General features: G+C 34.3%; 1 pseudogene; it reads right to left on the reverse strand.

Annotated features, from left to right (window-relative positions):
- Positions 1–2,030: 2,030 nt before the first annotated feature.
- LOC114891244 lies at positions 2,031–3,335 on the reverse strand (annotated as a pseudogene).
- Between the last annotated feature and the right edge of the window lie 10,573 nt (positions 3,336–13,908).

Raw genomic sequence — 13,908 nt, forward strand, 5'->3', positions numbered from 1 at the left:
GTTGCAGAGACACCATAAACCTGTTTTGATGCTGGAGTAACAACACTCCACCAAAAAAAATCTAAGTATCATAAAACGAATGTTGTGATTACTAGAAAGAAAGAAAATGTTGTATATTCAAGACAGAAATAACTTTGTTTTCCAAGTAGTTAACTAAAAGAATATATACTATTTCTTTTGTTGCAAAAGTAGATTCAGTCTTGAAATATAAAAATAAAATTCAGCGATACAAATGGCAAGGAACTAATTTATGATGACCTCATAGATATGTACTCTTTATTAAGAAACTAAAAAATGACAGTGTTTAAGTTGTGCTGGGCTTCAGCAGCTGTGATTGTATTATTATAATCAGCTATCTAATTATGTTGGAATGGTGCAAATTTTTTTATGTTTAATAGCTCAGTGGTCAAGATACCCAAAACTAGCACAATTAGAGATTTGAAAATGAAAGCAACTTAGTCTAAAACTTTTTAGAACAATATACATATATTTTTGTAAACTAATGTAAAACTGATTTTAGTATCAATCTGTTGTTCAGTTTCAACTACACCTATGTGGAGAGTTGTGACTACTTTCCTATTTGGAGAACTGTGACTAAAAATAAATTAATGACCCTTTCTTCAATTAGCACGTTTAACCCAAGAAACTTCATTTACAGTGTCTAGTTTTAAAATAAACCACAATGCAATGAACAAATATGATAACTGAGTACTGAACCTATATTCTAAAACCTCTGATATATTTTTTTCTCTGATGTTAGGAACAATGAAGTAAAACTTAAGAAATACATGTAAGAAATATACAAAAAGATGTTGCAGTATTTTCTTCTATAAAATTGGCAAACAGTGATTACTGTGAAGCCAAAAAGGGCATTTGGTATGATCTCCATCATACCACTTTTTTTTCCAGCATGCTTTCAAGTTTCCCTAAGTTACACATGCTATTTGGGAAAGAGAAACATAGGCAAATTTAGTAGCATAATTGGAAATGAATGGGTCATCACGTGTGGTTGTAATACAAAATATTTTAGGAGTAAAGCAAGTAAAGCATAATGGTTTAGATCTGTTGCTCTCAAACTTTAGTGCACATCAGAATCACTCAGTAGTGACTCCTGAGTGGGCCCAAGGATTTTTATTTCTAACAAGCGACGAGGTGATGTTAATACTTCTGAATCAGGGAGCATACTTTGAGAACTACTAGTTTAGAGGTCCATAAGTTGCTAATTTTACTTCTGAATTAAAGTTAGTTACAGAATGTAAAAAATTTTATTGTTTATAATTAGTAGAACAAGATGTTCAATTTTAGCCTAATGTTAAAATCCTATGAGTGAAAGGGTAATTGAATATAAACTTAAAGGGTATATTGAGAACAGATTTATTACAATGGAGTCTGCAGTCCATATGACTGTATAACAGAGTGCCTGCTCAGAACCCTAAAGATGAAAGCACTGTTGATACTGGCATAAGACCAAGACACTCCTAAGAGCAATAACTAAAGCAACAATCAGTGCTTGTTGATATGTTATAGTAACATATCAACAATACACCCCAAATGGAGACTAGAGGAGCAAAGCAACACCATGTGACAAAGTTAAAGGAGATGCTGTGTAAGAAGAGACAAAAGAAAGGTTATTGAAGTCTCTTTTTGAAGAGTGACTACAAATGGTCATGAATTGGTATATAGATCAAGGGTATCCAGCTGAAGTGGGTAGGGGGAGTTAAAAGTCCACCTCCAATCCTTGCACCCAGATACCTGACATTGAGGCAGGGGTGCAGTTTTAATTACACAAAATCATCATTTGTCCAAATGGTACATCATTTTCTGATTCATCTCCCTACTTCAGGAGTCTATGTTTTATTTTATTATTTTATTATTTTTTATTTTATTTTTTAATGAAGCACAGCCAATTTTATTCAAAGTCTCCAAAATTTATATTTAACATGTTAATTGTTTCTATAATGTTTCATCTTTGTAAAATGGTTTTATTTCACCTTTCTTTTATAGATTTTTCATTTTTTCTTTACAGTTCTTCAGTAGAAGCCAGAGTCCTGAGTTACACAGTTAGGAACCTCTGACCTACTATTCTGATTTTCTTCTCAATATTCATGGCCAACACCTGGCTTTTAAATGAAAAGATTTTGGTCTTTTCAATCACTTGCTGATAGGGTGAAACTGCATTGTTACCCATAAGCACATGACATAATTTAGAATCAATCTTGGCATCCAGTCTTGTATTTCTAATCAAATTTACAACCTACCTTTCAGCTTCTTCTGGAGACATATTCAGTTTATCTGCCAACATGTTAATGCTGATACACTGATGGATGGACAAAAAGTCTTAAATATGAAGAGACAGACATTTTTAATGAAGTCCTCAAGACAAGCCACCAAGAAAAAATCATTCACTGGCACTGATTCACATTCCCTCAGCTTTTTCTGAGCCCCATCAAAGTGAAAGTTAACATATAAGCATTCAACAAACTCTAATTGGATCTTTACATGTGTAAGACTCCTGTTGAATAACTTGGACCAGATATTTTAGCACCTGTGGCGGTTTCAAACATCTTTCTTTGTTATGACTGCTGTGGTCAAACAGTGGAGAATATGTGGACACATCATCTGAATTGCATTAAGATACTGCGGATGGTAAAGGAAGAGATCAATAATGTTATCACGCCCTCGGGGTTATTGAAGAAAACAAACAGAGACTAATGAATGAGCCATGTTCGCTGCTGAAGAGACTGAAGTGGAGAACTCACAGAATTTTATCTATGGTCTCTTTTAGCCATGTAAGGTCTTCCATGGCTGCGTCCCAATTCTGCATTAAGATTTCAGAAGCCAGTTTTCCCCAGAGTGAACTCAAAGCATTTCTATCCATTGCTGGAACCAACACTCTAAAGAAGTAAAGATGTTCTGCAGCTCAAGAGTAATTTCCACATTTATATAGGAATTTTGCATACCAAGAGTGTCTCTAAATATTCCTGCCTAAAACCATGCTTGTCTGCCAGGTAGTCAAATCGCATCTAACCATCCCTGTTTGACTGCATTTGCTTTGTAGTTTCTGGATCTTCAAACGTCTTCACAATTGGTTCTGCTTCTGCCTGAAGCTGTTTCAGTTGTGCAGCAACAGTGGTTCTTTTTTCTCTCAAAGCATGAGGAATATCATCAGAACAAAGGTTTTGGTATACATACATAGCAAAGACTACCATGTTGTTATCACTAAGATCCAATTTCCCTTGTAATAATTGTTTTTCATTATATATCTCCTTTACAGAGAGAAACTCAAGCAATGAAAAGACTAGATGCCGATCCAAAAAGTGTGCAATGTGAGTAGTCAAGTCCTACTCCACCTTCTTGCCAAGGAAAAGTAAAGTGTAGGAGTCTATTTTTTAAATTTAAACCCAGTAAGCCAAGGAATTTAGGACAATTTGTTAGTTCCTGAAATATGGGAAAAAAGCAACCACAATTAATGCTGGTGCTATAGTATTGGGTTGACCAAAAAGTTCCTTCAGATTTTAAGTTAAAAATAAGATACATTTTTCATTTTAACCAAGAACTTTATTGAACAACTTATTCACCCTTTTGTTCCACTACCTTCTGCTATTTTCCAGGCAACTTCATAATTCCATCTCCTGAAAACTTTTTTATTTTTTTGAGTAAAGAACTGTTCCAGGTGCCTTTTATAGTCATCCAGGGAATTGAATTTTTCCATTAAGAGAATTTTGTAAAGACCGAAATCAATGGAAATCTGAAAGTGCAATATCTGGTGAATACAGCAGATGAATCAGAACTTCCCAGCCAAACTGTAACAGTTTTTGCCTGGTCTTCAAAGAAACATGTAGTCTTGTGCTATCCTGATGGAAGATTATGCATTTTCTTTTGACTACTTCCGGACGTGTTTTGTTGAGTGCTGCTTTCAGTCAGTCTAACTGGGAGCAGTACTTGCTGGAATTAATCGTTTGGCTTTCCAGAAGGAGCTCATAATAGAGGACTCCCTTCCAACCCCACAATATACACAACATCACTTTCTTTGGATGAAGACGGCCTTTGGTGTGGTTGGTGGTGGTTCACCTCATGGCCCTACAATTTCTTCCGTTCCGCATTATTGTGCACTATCCACTTCTCATCACCCGTCACAATTTGTTTTAAAAACAGAATGTTTTCCTTACGTGTAAGTAGAGAATTGTATGCGGAAATATAGTCAAGAGTTATTTTGCTTAACTTATGTGGAACCCAAACATCAAAGTGATTAACATAATGAAGCTGGTGCAAATGATTTTCAGCTCTTGATTTGGATATTTTGAGTATTTCGGCTATCTCCCATGTGTATAAGGTTGATTGCTCTCAGTTATTGTCTTGATTTGATCACTATCAAACTTCAACTGGTCTACCTGACTGTGGAGCATTGTCCAGTGAGATATCTCCAGTACAAAACTTCACAAACCACTTTTGACATGTTCAATCAGTAACAGCACCTTCACCATACACTGCATAAATCCTTTTTTTGCATTTCAGTTGCATTCTTACCTTTCTTGAAATAATAAAGCATAATATGCTGAAAGTGTTGCTTTTTCCTTCCATCTTCAATATTAAAATGGCTACACAAAAATTCACCAATTTTGATGTTTTTTTTAAATGCACACTGATATGAAAGCTGTCACAATATAATCTAACAAAATTTTTTCTAATGAAGTTAGACAACTAAACGCTACTAGAGCCATCTTACGGAAAAAAACAAATGAACTTTATGCCCAACCCAATAACTTTATGGTTACATGACCTTAACTAAGTGGTCTAACTCCTCTAGGCTACAGTTCCCTAAAACATGAATTGAAGTTGTTGGAATGAGTAATCTCAAATGCTCTTTCATCTCTGAAGTCTAATAATCCTATGTTTAAAATAAAGTAAGAGAGCATATGAATAAAAAAGATCATGAGCATTGACACCAGGCAGATCTGGGTTCAAACCCACATTCAGAAAATTTCCTTGCTGAATGGCTTTGGATGCATCATTTAATCTCTCTGAGATTCAGCTGACTTATCTGAAAAATAGAGAAAACAATTCTTGCTTCATAAGAACAAGTAAAACTGAAGAATAATGAGTTCCAATATAAATATTCAATATTTTCTTAAAATCATTGAAGAAAAAAATTCTCCCATTATATTTCTGTCCTTGGTAAGATAAAAAATCACATAGAATGAAAAATCACACCTACCCCCATATCAAATCTCCCCTCTCCCAATACTGCAAGGCTTAAATACAATAGTTAAATTTTTTAAAAAGATTGGAAAGAAGGAAGGAAGAGGTAGAAAAATATGGAGAAAAGAAAAGAGGAAAGGCTGTGGGTAAAAAAAAGAAATATTTTTTAATTCCAGAAGAGAACTCTTTCTCCTTAACCCAAAATGATTAAGTTAAATCATGACACTACAGAGATATATAGAAAATATGGAAAGTTCCATACTGTAAAAATTAAATTGTCAATAGCTATATATAAAAGGTATGACTACAAAAGGAATAAACATAAGCACTATAAGAAATATTTAACAGATAAATACTACTTAAAATAGTTTTGGAAGTCCTAGCCAGAACAAGTAGGCAAGAAAAATAAAGGCATCTAAATTGGAAAGGAAGAAGTAAAACTGTCAGTCTTTGAAGATGACATAATATTATATGTAGAAAACTCTAAAGCGTCTACCAAAAGACTGTTAAAACTAATAAATGAATTCAGTAAAGTTGTAGGATACAAAATCAATATAAAAAATCTGCTGTATTTCTATGCACTAACAACAAACTCTCAGAAAGAGAAATTAAGAAAACAATTCCATTTGCATCAAAAAGAATAAAATAAAAAAAATTAAATTAAAATTAAAAAAAAGAATAAAATACTCAGGGATCAATTTAACCAAGGTGAAAAACCTGTATTCTGAAAACTATAAGACACAGATTAAAGAAATTAGAGAAGACACAAATAAATGGAAAGATATTCCATGCTCATGTACTGGAAGAATTAATGTTGTTAAAATGTGCATACTACACAAAGCAATATACAGACTCAGTGAAATCCCTATCAAAATTCCAATGGCATTTTTTCACAGAAAAAAAAGATCCTAAAACCTGTGTGGAGCCACGAAAGACCCCAAGTAGACAAAGCAATCTTGAGAAAGAAGAACAAAGCTGGAGGCATCACACTCCCTCACTTCAAACTATAGTGCAAAGCTATAGTCATCGAAACAATATGGAACTGGCCTAAAAAAAGAGACATAGATCAATAGAACAATTAGGTAGTTCCCAAATAAACTCAATGTATATGGTCAATTAATTTATGACAAAGGAACCAAGAATATACAATGGGGAAAGGACAGTCTCATCAATAAATGGTGTTGGAAAAACTGGACAGCAACATGCAACAGAATGAAACTGGACCACTGTGTTACACCATACACAAAAATTAACTCAAATGGATTAAAGACTTGAATGTGAGACCTGAAACCAGAAAAGTCCTAGAAGAAAACATAGGAGGTAATTTCCTTGGCATAGTTTTTGTGATTTTTTTTTTTTTGGATTTGAAACCAAAAGCAAGGGCAACAAAAGCAACAACAAAAGTGGGACTACATTAAACTAAAAAGCTTCTATACTGCAAAGGAAATCATCAACAAAATGAAAAGACAACCTCCTAAATGGAAGAAAATATTTTCAAATCATATATCTAATGAGGGGTTAATATCAAAAATATATAAAGAACTCATACAACTCATTAGCAAAAACAATTCAATTTAAAAATGGGCACAGGGCCTGAATAGACATTTGTCCACAGAAGACATATAGATGGCCTACATGTACATGAAAATGTGCTCAGTGTCATTAATCATCAGGGAAATGCAAATTGAGACCACAATATCACTTCACACCTGTTAGAACAGTATTATCCAAAAGACAAAAGATAAAAAATGCTAGCGAGGATGTGGAGAAAAAGGAACCCTTGTACACTGCTTGTGGGAATGTATGTAAATTGGTGCAGCCACTATAGAGTATGTAAGTTCCTCAAAAAATTAAAAATAGAACTACCATATGATCCAGCAATTCCACTTCTGGGTATTTACCCAAAGAAAGCAGAAACACTAACTCAAAAAGATATATGCATCCCCATGTTCATTGCAGCATTAAGTACAATAACCAAGATACAGAAACAACCTAATTGTCCATCAGTGAATGAAAGGATAAAGAAGATGTGGTGTATATTTGTATAAACTGTACTATTATTCAGCAAAAAAAAAGAATAAAATCTTTCCATTTGTGACAATATAGGTGCACCCTGAGCATATTATACTAAGTGAAATAAGTCAGACAAAAAATGACAAATACTGTATGGTCTCACTTATATGTGGAATCAAAAATAAAAAAGAAGCTCGTAGATACAGAGAACAGCAGATTGGTGGTTGCAAATGGATGAAAGGAGTCAAAAGGTACAAACTTCCACTTATGAAATAAATAAGTCATAGGGATGTAATGTACATCATGGTGACTATAGTTAATAATACTGTCTTGCATATTTGAAAGTTAAGAGAGTAGATCTTAAAAGTTCTCATCACAAGAAAGAAATTATGAAGCTGTGTATGGTAACAGATCCTTCCTAGATTTACTGTAGTGATTATTTCTCAATATATACAAATATCAAATCATTATGCTATATGCCTGAAACTAATATCATGTTGTATATCAATTATCTCCTTATAAAATAAATTGTCAACAGCTGTATATGAAAAATATGACCACAAAAAATGTATGGAAGCACTATGAGAAATATTTAACAGGTACCTATAAAAGAAAAGATCAGTCATTAAGATGGCAAATTCTCAAGAGTGTTTTTAAAGGATGGTAAGTGGTATACTATTTTCTAGAAATGCTGGAAACATTGTGGCCATAGAGGCTCCAACAAAATTTTGTTTGAATCTTGATTCCAACACTGTGCTCCAGTAATGTGACTTTGGGCCACAGCCTTGATACCAACACCTATCAAATGTAGATTATACTACCTAATTCTCTAATGAATCTGTTGCTTACTAGCCTGGTGGTCACATAACAAAATCAATTTAAATGCTCCCAGTCAGTTTCTGATCTATCTCTAAGTTTTATCTCTTCTGAAAATTAAATGAGATAATGCATTTAAAGCACTTGCACATAGTAGTCATTCAATAAATATCAATAAATAATTAATATAAAGATTAGCATAAAAGTTCCAGTAACATGCAGTTAAAGATATTTACATGTGGATACCATCATTTCAATTATTTTAACACCTTAGGATTTTTAGCTCTGTCAAATGAATCTAAAATATTTATGGTTTCTTCAAAAACTGATAAAGGATAAATGAAGATGAATTAATTTTCTAAAGATTCTATTACTTTTCATGGGACAAAGGAAAAACATGGCTGCCTTAAGATTCACATTTTCCATGAAAGTCAAGTCATAGCACTACCATATCTGAATGTTGGTCAATGTATCCAAATATCCAAACATAATAACACAAGCAGTACTTGCCTAAAACACAAATAAGTCCACTATTTATGTGTAGGCCCTGAACATTGTTTTATAGAAATCTTAAGAATATGATAATATCTCAACAAATATCCTTTTATCTTCTTAGTATCTGAAATTCCAAAATTTAGTGCTTCTTTAAGTTTAAAGCTATGATCCCTCTTATTATATTCAAATACTCTGGAGAAACATCCTTTTTAATGTAATCATTGGTCCTTCATACTTATTCTCATCTATAATCATGATTTTGACCAATTGCTTCCCCTGACACAGCCAGTCTCATAGTCCAGGTGACTTTTCCACTCCTCCTTGGCTGTGTACTTACAGTCCAACATAAGCCCATTTGAAATGATTAAACAGCAGTGATACTGCTCACACTTCGAACTAAATGTCTTTATTTTTATGTTTTATTATATTTTATAAGTAAATACATAGGTATATTTTACAGATCTTAAAAAATGCAAGTCAAAGAAAATCAGTATCATATTTCACTCAGAGATATCCTATGCAAATAGCATCAAAGAACTCATACCCTGCTGTTTTCATATATCAGAAGTATTTTCCCTGATGATTAAGTATTTTTATAAGTAACTGTTCTAATGAATGTATAATATGCATTCACACACTTGTGCACTTGTGCTATAATTGTTTTCAACAACCCAGATTGCTAATTTTTCTGCATGACAATAAATATATTTATAAATAAACACGTGAGAACCTACGTATTACTTTAGCTTCCTAAGAGGGGAATTCCTGATCCAAAGTTAATAAATCATCTACTTTGGCTAAGTACTTTATTTGCTTTCCTGAAAGATCATAGAAGTTAACTTTAAATAAGATCACTGTCTAAATCCTTCCAGTAACATTTAATTTTAGTTTAATGGAAAAATAACTAATTCATGTTCATTGCAGAAAATTTAGAAGATACAGGGAAAAATGAAAAGTTCTGAGAAATTTTACCATTTACAATGAATAGTTGTTCTTGTTTTCACCAGAGCTTTTCCGTGCATATTACACATGTATTTTTTATTTTTATTTTTTAAAAATTTTTAAGGGAATTCCTTTATTTTTATTTATTTATTTTTGGCTGTGTTGGGTCTTCGTTTCTGTGCAAGGGCTTTCCCCAGTTGCGGAAAGCGGGGGCCACTCTTCATTGCGGTGCGCGGGCCTCTCACTATCGTGGCCTCTCCTGCTGCGGAGCACAGGCTCCGGACGCGCAGGCTCAGCGGCCATGGCTCACGGGCCCAGCCGCTCCATGGCATGTGGGATCCTCCCAGACCGGGGCACGAACCCGTGTCCTCTGCATCGGCAGGCGGACTCCCAACCACTGCACCACCAGGGAAGCCCTACACATGTATTTTTTAAAGGACAATACAGAATATACAATTTTGAGCTCTACTTTCTTTTTCTCTTTACACGGTATCATAAGCATTTTCTAATGTTCAATTCTCTTGTTTTCTTCTTTATCCCAGTAGTCACCACTGTCTACACTGTTGCCTTAATCAGAAACTCAGAGGAATCACTCCAGACACAACTTTCTCTCCTTTTCCAACATCAACAGCTTAAGCCCTCACATGCCCTCTCCTAGAATAACTCATGTGAGCTTCAGCTTCCCTCCAACCATATTTCCACTGTTTCTCTCACTTGTGCTATTGCAGGTACCCCTTACCAGGTCTTTCTACCTGCAACCCAGCCATCTTGTATCCCATAATCCATGATGTTAGAGAATCTTCATTCTAGTATTGAGACAAAATCCTGTTATCCCAATGATTACAATGATTCGGTTAAGATAAAACCCTGGTTTTTCAGTGTAACATCGTTCTCATTCACTTCTTTAGCTTCCTTCATCTCTTGACATTGTCCCAGTTATAACGTGCCCTCAGGAAATGCCAACCCACTTGTTCTTCCTTGATTGTATGCTGCTCTCCATGAGTATGTAAATTCCCTATTAAAAGTCTCCTGTAGAGACTATGGAGGCCCACAATACCTATATTTAAGTCCTGGCTGTGCCTGCTGTTGACATTGGGCAATTCACTTAACTTGTAGTTACTTCAGTTTTCTCACTTGTAAAATTAGGTTAGTAACAGTGCTTACCCATGAGATAGTGATGAGGATTGAATGAGCTCATATTTGTAAGGAGCTTGGAACAGTAACCCACACAGTAAGTGCTATGTAAATGTCTCTTAAATTGAGGCTTTCATGTTGCCTGTTATAATGCTTAGCTTGTACACCCTGCTTAACTTTGAGATCGCTCCAAAAGCATTTTTATGAAACTAGACTGAGATGCCTGCCTCTACTCTTTGACCTTTTTCCTATCACTCTGCACACAGTGTTGAAATTGTCTACATTTGTGACTCCCAAAATGGTCAGTTGTCTGAGAGAAGAGGTTGTCTTTCCTCTCTTCATTGCCAAAATCTAGCACAAAGCCTAAGCAAGGCCCTGTTGGTTGTGGGCCATCAGTATCTGTTTTGCAAATGAACTGGCAATTTTGATTAAGGTCTTGTTCACTACTTGTTCTTTTCATGTGCACTGTGTTTTCAAGACCCTAGTTTAAATTTAAGAAAATAGTTAAAGGACCAATCCTTACAATAGATTACAAGCATGCAATCTAATTTTAAAGAGACCAAGTCAGAATCCACTTTTATCTGGCATTTTACTATATTATTTTCATGCAGAAAGCAAGTAGCACATGCCACATAATACTTTAAAAATTAGCAACCCACCAGTCATATTTACTAAGATTAAAATTTGTAGCAATCAGAACTAAGCATGATAAGAAGACATGAAAGAAATAAAAAGACATAGAACCTACTTTTAAAGGTGCTTGGGGTGCTCTTGAGTTTCAGAGTATACATCCACAAGATTATTTGAGAATACTTAAAGACCTGTGACAGGCTATAATTCAGAGGATAAGCAAACTAGAACAATGTATTATCCATAAGTATAAAGAATACATAAATGGAACCAGTAGGACAGAATCATTCAGCTCAACAATGAAATGACTTTTAATTCAGATTATAAAGTCAGACAATTGTACAAGGATTTGAAGAGAGGTTAAAAATAGCTATGAGAGATGAATAGCACACTTAGTCACGAAAGTAGAAATAAAACAGATGAACTGAAAATAAGATTTTTGGAGGATGTAAAGCAGTTGGCAAATTCTCTCTGTCTGACATTCTATGAGGAAATGAAATAGGTGAGTATGCTACAAAGCCTGGAATTCTCTTTCCATACAAGTCTTTAAGGAAAGATGAGTAAGATAAAACCACTTTGTAAATGAAGATGTTGCAAATATATAGATATTCTTGTAACACCACTAATGTTATTATGAAGTTTATAACAACAATACTAATAGTAAATAATAACATAGTAATAGTATAACAAAGGATATAATGGTGAAAATTACCATTATATTAATAGAATAGGGAAAGCAATATATAAGGACAAATATAAATATTCTAGATTATGTTATTTACATACTTGAAAAACTGAATACCTGAGTATCTAACATGAACTATACCAAAGAACATGCTATTACTTTCCTAATAAAAAGAAAGAGCTTCAAAGGCAAACAAATAATTTTCCAAAGTCTTTTGGTCTGCAAGTCACTCTTACACGAGAGGAATTTGATGAGTTAAGTGTAAATGAATAAGAAACATGTGGATTACATTTTCTTTAAAAATACACAAGGGTTTAAAAATAAAGGAGAAAAAGTGTTTGGCACAATGCATTTTCCGTAAAGCCAAACCAAAAACATTTGAGACAGTTTTAGATTGTAGTATGACCTTCAACACTGCTGTGTTTGTCTATTAACCTAAAAATAAACACTATTTTTCAGTAGGAGAACTGAAGCCATAAAATATACACCAAGGTATGGATATGAATGAATAACTTCTTAAGGATTTTATTGATTTTTTTTTAAATAATCTCCCATCCAGAGATGTTGAAGCAAATGCCCACCACATGTGTCATATTCTGTGTCTATTCCATTATTTCTTCATAATGTTTCTGGTTCATGTATTAGAGGAGACAACATCTGAATATGTATAAAAAAAAAATGTCAACCTTCTCCTAGTGGTAAGATTGACTTAACTTCAACTTGTACTCTTCAAATGGTTCCAATGTATTTTCAATTTGCATCATTTTTAATACTTTGGTCCATGCTTTATTCCAATTACTGCCTATGTATTTGTTGGAAACACTTTGTCTGTGATGACACTCTTTTCCTGTAAATAGGCAAGAATTGTACTGAAACTTGAAGAACTGGGTTATTTTGAGATTTACTGGTGGGTAAGTCAAGATTGTGGAACACACCATTATGCCAGGCAATGTCCGACTTGACAGCCTGCAACAAGTGGAGAGAACAATTAAGCAAGAACACTAAAAAAAGTTGGTGTTTTTATTTTTGTTGTTTGCTGCTGTCTCACCTGGTGTTTCTATTCAAGCATGCATGGCACTTCAGTGATTTGGAATCACTGCTTTGTTCTTCTTGAATTATTGATATGGTAATGATCATTTTGTTATTCCGCAAATTCTCCCAATCATCCTGCAATACTTCATCAACTTTATTCCTTTTATGCCAAGCACAAAGTTTTGTCAGTTATTTATTTATACCTTTCCTCAAAGTCATCCTTCCTTTTTTCTTTCCATGGCCAGCTTCCCAAAGGAAACACTTATCTCTCTACCTCTAACCTGCAGTTACAAAAAGGAAGAAATCATCAGTCTCCCTTCCACTTCAAGTATGAACCCGTAGCCTGATGACAGGAACTTGGGGTTTGGGCACTTATTCTGCATTTCTGGGCTGCTTTGCTGATACTGGTTATTCTATCACTTTTCTACTTAATAATCTTTGAAAACACCCCATTGCTCAAAAGCTAAAATCCTAGCCCAGAATACTAGAGAGCAGTATTTACTCAGTAAATATTTGTTGAAAGAATGGAAGTATTCCTCTCATTTGTAGCTGTCTAAAATCTACCCCCAAACCACCTCTTACTACATTTTGAAGCACAAAACTCTGTGGTAGGCAGAATGGCTCTCCAAAGATATCCATCCCCTAATCATTGGAACCTATGGATATGTTATGCTACATAGTAAAAGAAGGTTTGTAGATATAAATTAAGGTTACAGACTTTAAAATAGGGAGTATAATATGGATTATCCAGGCATGTTCAATATAATCACATGAGCACTTAAAGGTAGAGAATCTTTTGTGACTGGAGGCAGAAAAAAATGTGGCAGAAGGGAAAGCAAGATATATGTGACAGAAGGGAAAATCAGAGATTCCAAGCATGAGCCCATTTGATGTGCCCTTCCTGACTTTGAGATGCAGGGACCCACAGAGAAGGACCTAAGAGCCACTAGATGTTAATGACA

The sequence above is a fragment of the Monodon monoceros genome, unplaced genomic scaffold (genome assembly GCF_005190385.1).
Source record: "Monodon monoceros isolate NGI ecotype Baffin Bay Population unplaced genomic scaffold, NGI_Narwhal_1 Super_Scaffold_11, whole genome shotgun sequence".
In the NCBI taxonomy this organism is placed as follows: domain Eukaryota; kingdom Metazoa; phylum Chordata; class Mammalia; order Artiodactyla; family Monodontidae; genus Monodon; species Monodon monoceros.